The sequence below is a fragment of the Otolemur garnettii genome, unplaced genomic scaffold, assembly GCF_000181295.1.
Source record: "Otolemur garnettii isolate 467f Iridium unplaced genomic scaffold, OtoGar3 scaffold00027, whole genome shotgun sequence".
Taxonomy (NCBI): Eukaryota; Metazoa; Chordata; class Mammalia; order Primates; family Galagidae; genus Otolemur; species Otolemur garnettii.
Window position 1 is genome coordinate 4,486,309 of NW_003852422.1, and position 6,410 is coordinate 4,492,718.

Here is a 6,410-nt window from a genome sequence, read left to right on the forward strand (position 1 = left end):
CCCAGGAGTTGGAGGTTGCTGTGAGCTGTAATGCCACGGCACTCTACCCAGGGGGACAGCTTGAGGCTCTGTCTCAAAAAAAAAAAAAGAAAATTATTTGGTGCTACTTCTCCAGTGAAAAATAAAAAGTGAAATTTGAAGAAGAAAAAGAAGCCACAGGAAAACAAAAACAAAAATAAAGAAAGAAAGAAAAAAGGAAAACAGCTAAATATTTCAGATTTCAGCTGGAGTCACCTCCTTCAGCAGAACAAGAGCCACAAGGATGAGGACGGGTCATTCTGAAGGATGACTGACTGTGGGGGGGGGTGGGGGGGCCTCAGGCCTTGCTTTCTCTCCCTCCTTGATTTTGCTCCCCTCACCCCTCCCTTGCTGCCCTGGCTCTCCCAGATTGGCTTTGGGGCAAGAATCCTGCCGTTGATAGTCTTGGGGTGGATCCCCCTGCCGTCCTGTGCTCCTCTCCTGAGCCCTTGTCTTTCTGGTTGTTTCCTTTTAGTCCTGCTTGACCTTGAACTAATCACCATTTTTGCCTTTACAGAAAGAAGAAGGTACCGAAAAGCAGGAAGATGACCGTGTGTTTGTCCTGAGCTTGGAATGCATCCTCAAGGCAGGGGCTGGCCAGGAGGCCTGGGGGTGATAAACTCCCTGGGGCCCTGGGACCCTGAGGGAGCCACACCTGCTGCCTGGGCTGTGCTGATTCCTGCTGGCTCTTCCTTTTTTTTCTTTTTTTGAGACAGAGTCTCACTCTTGTTGCCCTGGGTAGATTGCCATGGTGTCATAGTTCACAACAACCTCTTAGATGTTTAGGTCAGGCACAAATGTTCCAGTCCCTCTGTGCTAAATCTCATCTCTAAATACTTAACTTCTAGAGGGTGTACCACCCTCTGCCCCTCCTCAGAGGCTTCTTAGTGTGTTGCCATCTGCTCCTTCAGCTTCTTCTCCCACCTCCTAACAGGTGATCTGTGTCCTTAGTGGACAGAGGTCTTGGCAGTGGCCTAGGGTGCTTTAACCAGGGACCCCTGTCTCCTGCTAGGCTTCCCCACAGCAGGCTGGGAGCACGAGCTGAGTTTCTGTCTGCTGGAATGAAGACTAGAAAGTGAAAGGGCTGCCGCCCTCACCCCATAGCCACGTACTTCCCAGAGCAGCCAGTCAACCGGATTTTTCCAACACTTGGCCAAGAACTCTACTCACCGAGCTGTCTGCAGTCCTGTGTCTGCTTCAATGACTGTGTTATTGTACAGAAAAGATGTTTTATTAGCCTAGTTTATATCTCCAGGACGGGGTTTATAAAACAACAAAAACAGGCTCTTCTGGATTCTGTCAGTCCCTCCCAGTGCAGAGCTGGGCCCAAGCAGTCCCTGCACGTTGATAAATTCACTGTGGCCACAAACGCCTGCGCGGGAAACAGGGCGCGGAGTCCTCAGAGAGCAGAGAGGACAAACTCCAGAATGGAGGCGGCAGTTTCAAGGAACAAAATTCCCCCAGAAATTCCCAAGAACCTAAAGTGTCTCCGCCATCCTCTGGGGTCTGATCTGTGAGTTTGACCCCAGGGAACTTGGCTGGGGCCAGTTTAGCTTAGCCTGGTTCCTAAAACCAAAGGTGATGCTGGCACACTGTGTGCAAGTGCCTGGAGACATTGACAAAAGGTGCCCAGTAGGCAAGGATGCCAACAAAGCCGTCTCTCAAATACTGGGCAGAACTAAGAAGCCAGAGACCAGCAGAGGCCGGGCACGGGGACAGACGGGGCAGCAGTCAGGGGCAGTTTCTCGGCTCCCAGGGACAGCTGGCTCAGGACTCAGGCACTGGCACTCACTGGCTGGCTCAGGACAGGTGATGCAGAGTCTGAAACAAGGGAATAGCGTGCACCTCGCACCCTCAGGGGGATGGCAGGTGATGGCAAGTGTCTGGTATGTGGCACCTTGCAGCCCGAGACCCTGCCCACAGTATTCTACCCAGGCAGAAGGCAGCTAGTCTCATAGCCAAGTGGCCCAGATGGGTCCGGGTGGGCCTCCGGTGCTCCTGCCCACATAAGGGGGTCCTTTGGGAAGGAGGAAGTTTGCAATGTCAGTGCGTGAAGCTAACTGGAACGAGGTCACCTCAGACCCCTTTTATTCCCTTCAGTCTGGCCAGGAATCTGGGCCTCCCCAAGTATCAGCCAGAGAGGCAGCCTGGCTGTGCAACCTTCTGGAGCCTTCCGTTACCTGGAAACATAGCAGCAGCTTGTAGCACAATGACAGAAACAAGTGACAAAAAACTGAATGACGTGACCGGAGATTCTGCAGTTTCTTCCCCTGGATGGATTCTATTGACAGCTCAGTCAACACCCTGAAATCTGCTCTACCGAGGAGAGCAGCGTCAGCAGAGGAACTGCACTGTCTCTCAAAGTCAGGAGCAGGTTCTCTGACCTGGTGCCCGCAGCAGTCCCGAGTGGCCAATAGTGACGCACCCGATGGGGAAGCCAGGACTTGAGGTGAGCTCCCCGAAATACCTTGTCTGTGGCCAGACCAGAGCCCTGCCACCTTCCTTTAAATCCCATTTCAGAGGTTTTTGTGTAAAAGTGTTAATAGGATGAATATAAAAATACACGCAGAAGAGATCCAGTGATCCAGGGGTCAGCACATGAGGTCGAGGTGTCCTGGCTGCAGAGCCGCAGAGAGCAGGGCCCAGGCGGCGGGAGCTGGGGGACTCTGATGTCCGATGCAAGGACAGGTGACTAGGAAGAGAATGGAGATTTCTCAGGGAGCCAGGAGCGTGGGCCTGGAGGAGCCCAGTAGGGTGGTGTGGCAGGGCAGAGCCACCAAAATGCAGGCAGCAAAAGCGAACATGTTTCTTTTTCTAGAAAGCTGTAATTACCTAGTCACCCTTTCAGGCATTGTCTTATAAAACCTCCCGCTGGCAGCAGAACTCTTGTAACTTCGAAGCTTTAGCTGTCCTTGACATGGGCGGCAAGGTTGGCAGGTGCAGGGAAGGATGGCTTCCGGCCTCTGCAGCCTGGTGGGACAGCACCTCAGGCTCCCTTTGATAGGAGCCAAAGTTCAACCAGTGGAAATTCAAGCAGAAGGGCCATTAGTCCAGGATTGGGCGGGACTTTTCTATCCCTTTGCATCAGTTGGAACCAAGTACCATAAACCCGGTGGCTTAAGCCATAGAAGTCTATTCTCTGACGGTTCTGGAAGCCAGAGGTTCTGTATCAGGGCGTTGCAAGGCTGTGCTCCCTCTGAAGGGCTCCCTCCCGGCTGCTGGGCGGCTCTTGGTGCTGACCTCTCTACAGGAGCCTCCCTCCCCTGCCGGGCTTATTTCAGACTCGGAGTCCAGGGAGCCTTCGGCCTTGACTCACTTCACTTGTGTGGTTTTGTTTTCTGGGATATTTATTGTGTTTTAGAGCCAGTGTCTTTGTGATTAAAATTCTGAACTACGTGTAATTGCTTTGTTTGAAGTGGATGGGAAGTTTTAAGAGTGAACTGATGCTGACCCTACAATCATTCGCCTCCTGGAAAGTAATGTCCTCACAGCCCGGCCCAGTGCCGGGCTCCACAGAACATGCCACCTGGTGCAAATGTCCAAACAGCACAGAAGCAGGGTTGGGGTGAAGATGCACAGAGCTTGTTAAAGCTTGCACGCACTGTTCACTGCACCTTAAAAGGAGCCGGGGTCCGACTTGGCCCCGGGTGAGTGCCCCAGTGCAGCGCAGCCCTGTGCACCTGTGACCTGCAGTGTAAGGTGCCGGGTTGGGTGACACATCTGCCCTGAGCACTCTGTGGAACTGGGACGTGTAAACACAGGGCTCCTGTGAACACCACCAACTCTGGGGTCCCCACTCACCTACCATCTTTGGGGACCCCCATCTGTGTATACTTCCTCTTAATGCTGTTTCTCTCCTCTTCACAATGTGCCCCAATTCCCCTGGGGCAATATGAATCCCATTCCTTCCAGGGGCCAGCAGGGGACAGTGTCCCCAGTTCATGTGTGGCTGGCTGCCGGAAGCTGACTGTGCATCCTCTCTGTGCTGTGTGCACCGTGAAAGGCGCCTCTATTCCATCCAAGGAGCTTGGTGGGGGGGACTGTAATTACTTGAAAGAGTAATTGAGACCCTGGACACTGAAGCATTGTGGGGCAGAGGAGAGGTGCATGGGGGCAGAGTGGACAGGGGAAGGTACTTTGGGGGCAGAGGTGCCTTGCCTCCTCTTGTGTGGAAGCTACCAATGGTTCTGTGTTCAGGGCTGGGACAGGCCAGGGAGGGCCTTAGGGTTCAAGTCCCCTGCTCCACAGTTTCTCCTATCTGCCCAGAAGCAGTGAGACTAAACATACAGATCTGGGCTCCATCCTTAGACAACACACCTGCATTCCCTTCTGGGGCAGGAGCTCTGTGCTGAGACTGGGAGGATGGAGGCTGATCCACCCTCACAACGCCTTTTCCCTCCCCCAGAGAACTCTCAAGGAACCACTCTCAGCACTAGCTAAGAAATGCCCCTTCAGCAAGCCATGGGCTCCTGGTGCTACCTGGATCACTGGAATACAGGTACATCCTGTAAGATCCAGGACGCCACAGCAGAATCTTCTGAGCCTGGCTGCAGGGAAGCAGGGCTGGCCAAGGAAGGGTCAATTACCTTATGCACAGGCAGATCTTTTTCAGCATCACTGGCACTGGCAGTGTCCTCAGACCCACTGTGAGATGATGGGCAAGACCAGCTTCAGGGAGAGAAAGCCAGCCCAGGCCAGGCTCTGGCCAAAGCCTGCATCCCCTTATAGTGAGGAGGAAGTCTATTAATACAAAGAACTATGTGCTGGTAGGAACAAACAGCTATGGACCTCCTTAGTCAAGTCCCTGCTGAATGGGGAAGGGGGAAATCTGCCTTCTTGTTGTGCCTTTTCTCCACTAATGTCCGTGTGTTTTCTGGTCACAAATCTGTCACTCGTTTAGCTTTGACAGCCTGCTTGGGAAACCCAGATCCTGTCTTGTGCAAATCCACATAGGAACCGATCAGTTAGGAACAAGCTGAGCCCTAGATGAAATAAGGCCACTTAGGTTCAGAATCTTGGAGCAAGAGACCCACCCTGGATAAGCCAAGAAGACTCCAGGGGGACTTTTTATGGTTGAACTTGGAAATGCTCTCCAAGAGTGATGGGTGGAACCCACCTGCCAGAATTCCTTGCGTAGGGGTGGGACAGAGGGTCATTGTTAAAAATGTAGATTCTTTGGCCAAGGAGCACGTACGTGAAAGAGTGCTCAACAATATTAGCCACCAGGGACACAAGTCAAACCACAACAAGATCCCACTTCCCACCCACTCGGGTGGCTGCAATCACAAAGTCGGGTGACGAGTGCTGGCGAGGATGTGGAAAGACGGGAAGCTACAGTGGTACAGCCGCTGTGGACAACAGCTGGCGGCTCCTCCAACAGTTAAACGTGGAGTTACCACACTGCCCAGCAAGGCCACTCCTAGGGATGTACCCAAGGGAAACGAAACGTGTTTCTGCCCCCAACGGGGGCATTATTCCTTATAGCCAAATGGTGGAAACAATCCAGTGTCCATCAACAGACAAGGGAACTAACAAGACCTACTGTGTGCACAGCATACAACGTCACTTGGCCATGAGAATGGCTGAAGCGCTGACACCTGCTACAACATGAACAGACCTTTAAAACATCATTAAGCTGGAGAAGCCAGGTGCAAAAGGCCACATCTCGTATGACACGTTCGCATAGAAGTACAGAGTAGGGAAATCTAGAGGGACACAAAGTGGGTTGGTTCCTGCTTGGGGCTGATGTGGGGAGGGATGGAGGAAAGTCAATGCTAACAGTGTGGGGTTTCCAAGAGATGATCAAAAAGGTCAACCATGGATTGTGGTGACAGTTGTACGTATCTGTAAATATACAAAAAAATTGAATTTTGCACTTGAAAATCACAAATTCCTGGGCTTCTTCCCAAAACTATTTATATGAAAGACTGAAGGAAACAGACCAAGTGTGGTGTTTTATGAGAAAGGCAGCAAATTGCAGCTGGGGAGACAGGAGTCTCCTCACCTCTGTCTCAATGGTCCTTTGCCTTTTGTATTCAGTCACTAGAAGTTCTGCTCTTTCCTTTTAATAAGAATGTTTCTTTTGGGCGTGGCACTTGAAGTACAGTGGTTACAGCACCGGCCACATACACCCAGGCTGGCAGGTTCAAACCTGGCCTGGGTCTGCTAAACATGGATGACAAGTGCAAAAAAAAAAAAAAAAAAAAAAGCTGGTTGTTATGCTAGGCACTTGTATTCCCAGCTACTTGGGAGGCTGAGGTAAGAGAATGGGTTAAGCCCAAGAGTTACAGGTAGCTGTGACCTGTGATGCCATGGCACTCTATGGAGGCTGACAAAATGAGACTATACCTAAAAAAAAAAAAAAAAGACTGGTATTTGTCCATGGGTTCTAG

The 6,410-nt window shown here is 51.7% G+C and overlaps 1 protein-coding gene across 2 annotated transcripts in view; it reads right to left on the reverse strand.

The window, feature by feature from the left end:
• CNDP1 (carnosine dipeptidase 1) overlaps nt 1–6,410 on the reverse strand; it is a 33,774-nt gene that overhangs the window by 25,672 nt on the left and 1,692 nt on the right. The window contains exon 1 of one of the 2 annotated variants that reach the window (XM_023512408.1): nt 1,189–5,277. The exons of the other annotated variant lie outside the window; for it this stretch is intronic. The gene's annotated coding sequence lies outside the window, so the exon portion shown is untranslated. Of the gene's footprint in view, nt 1–1,188; nt 5,278–6,410 lie in introns of those variants that run through there. 2 annotated transcript variants of the gene reach the window in all.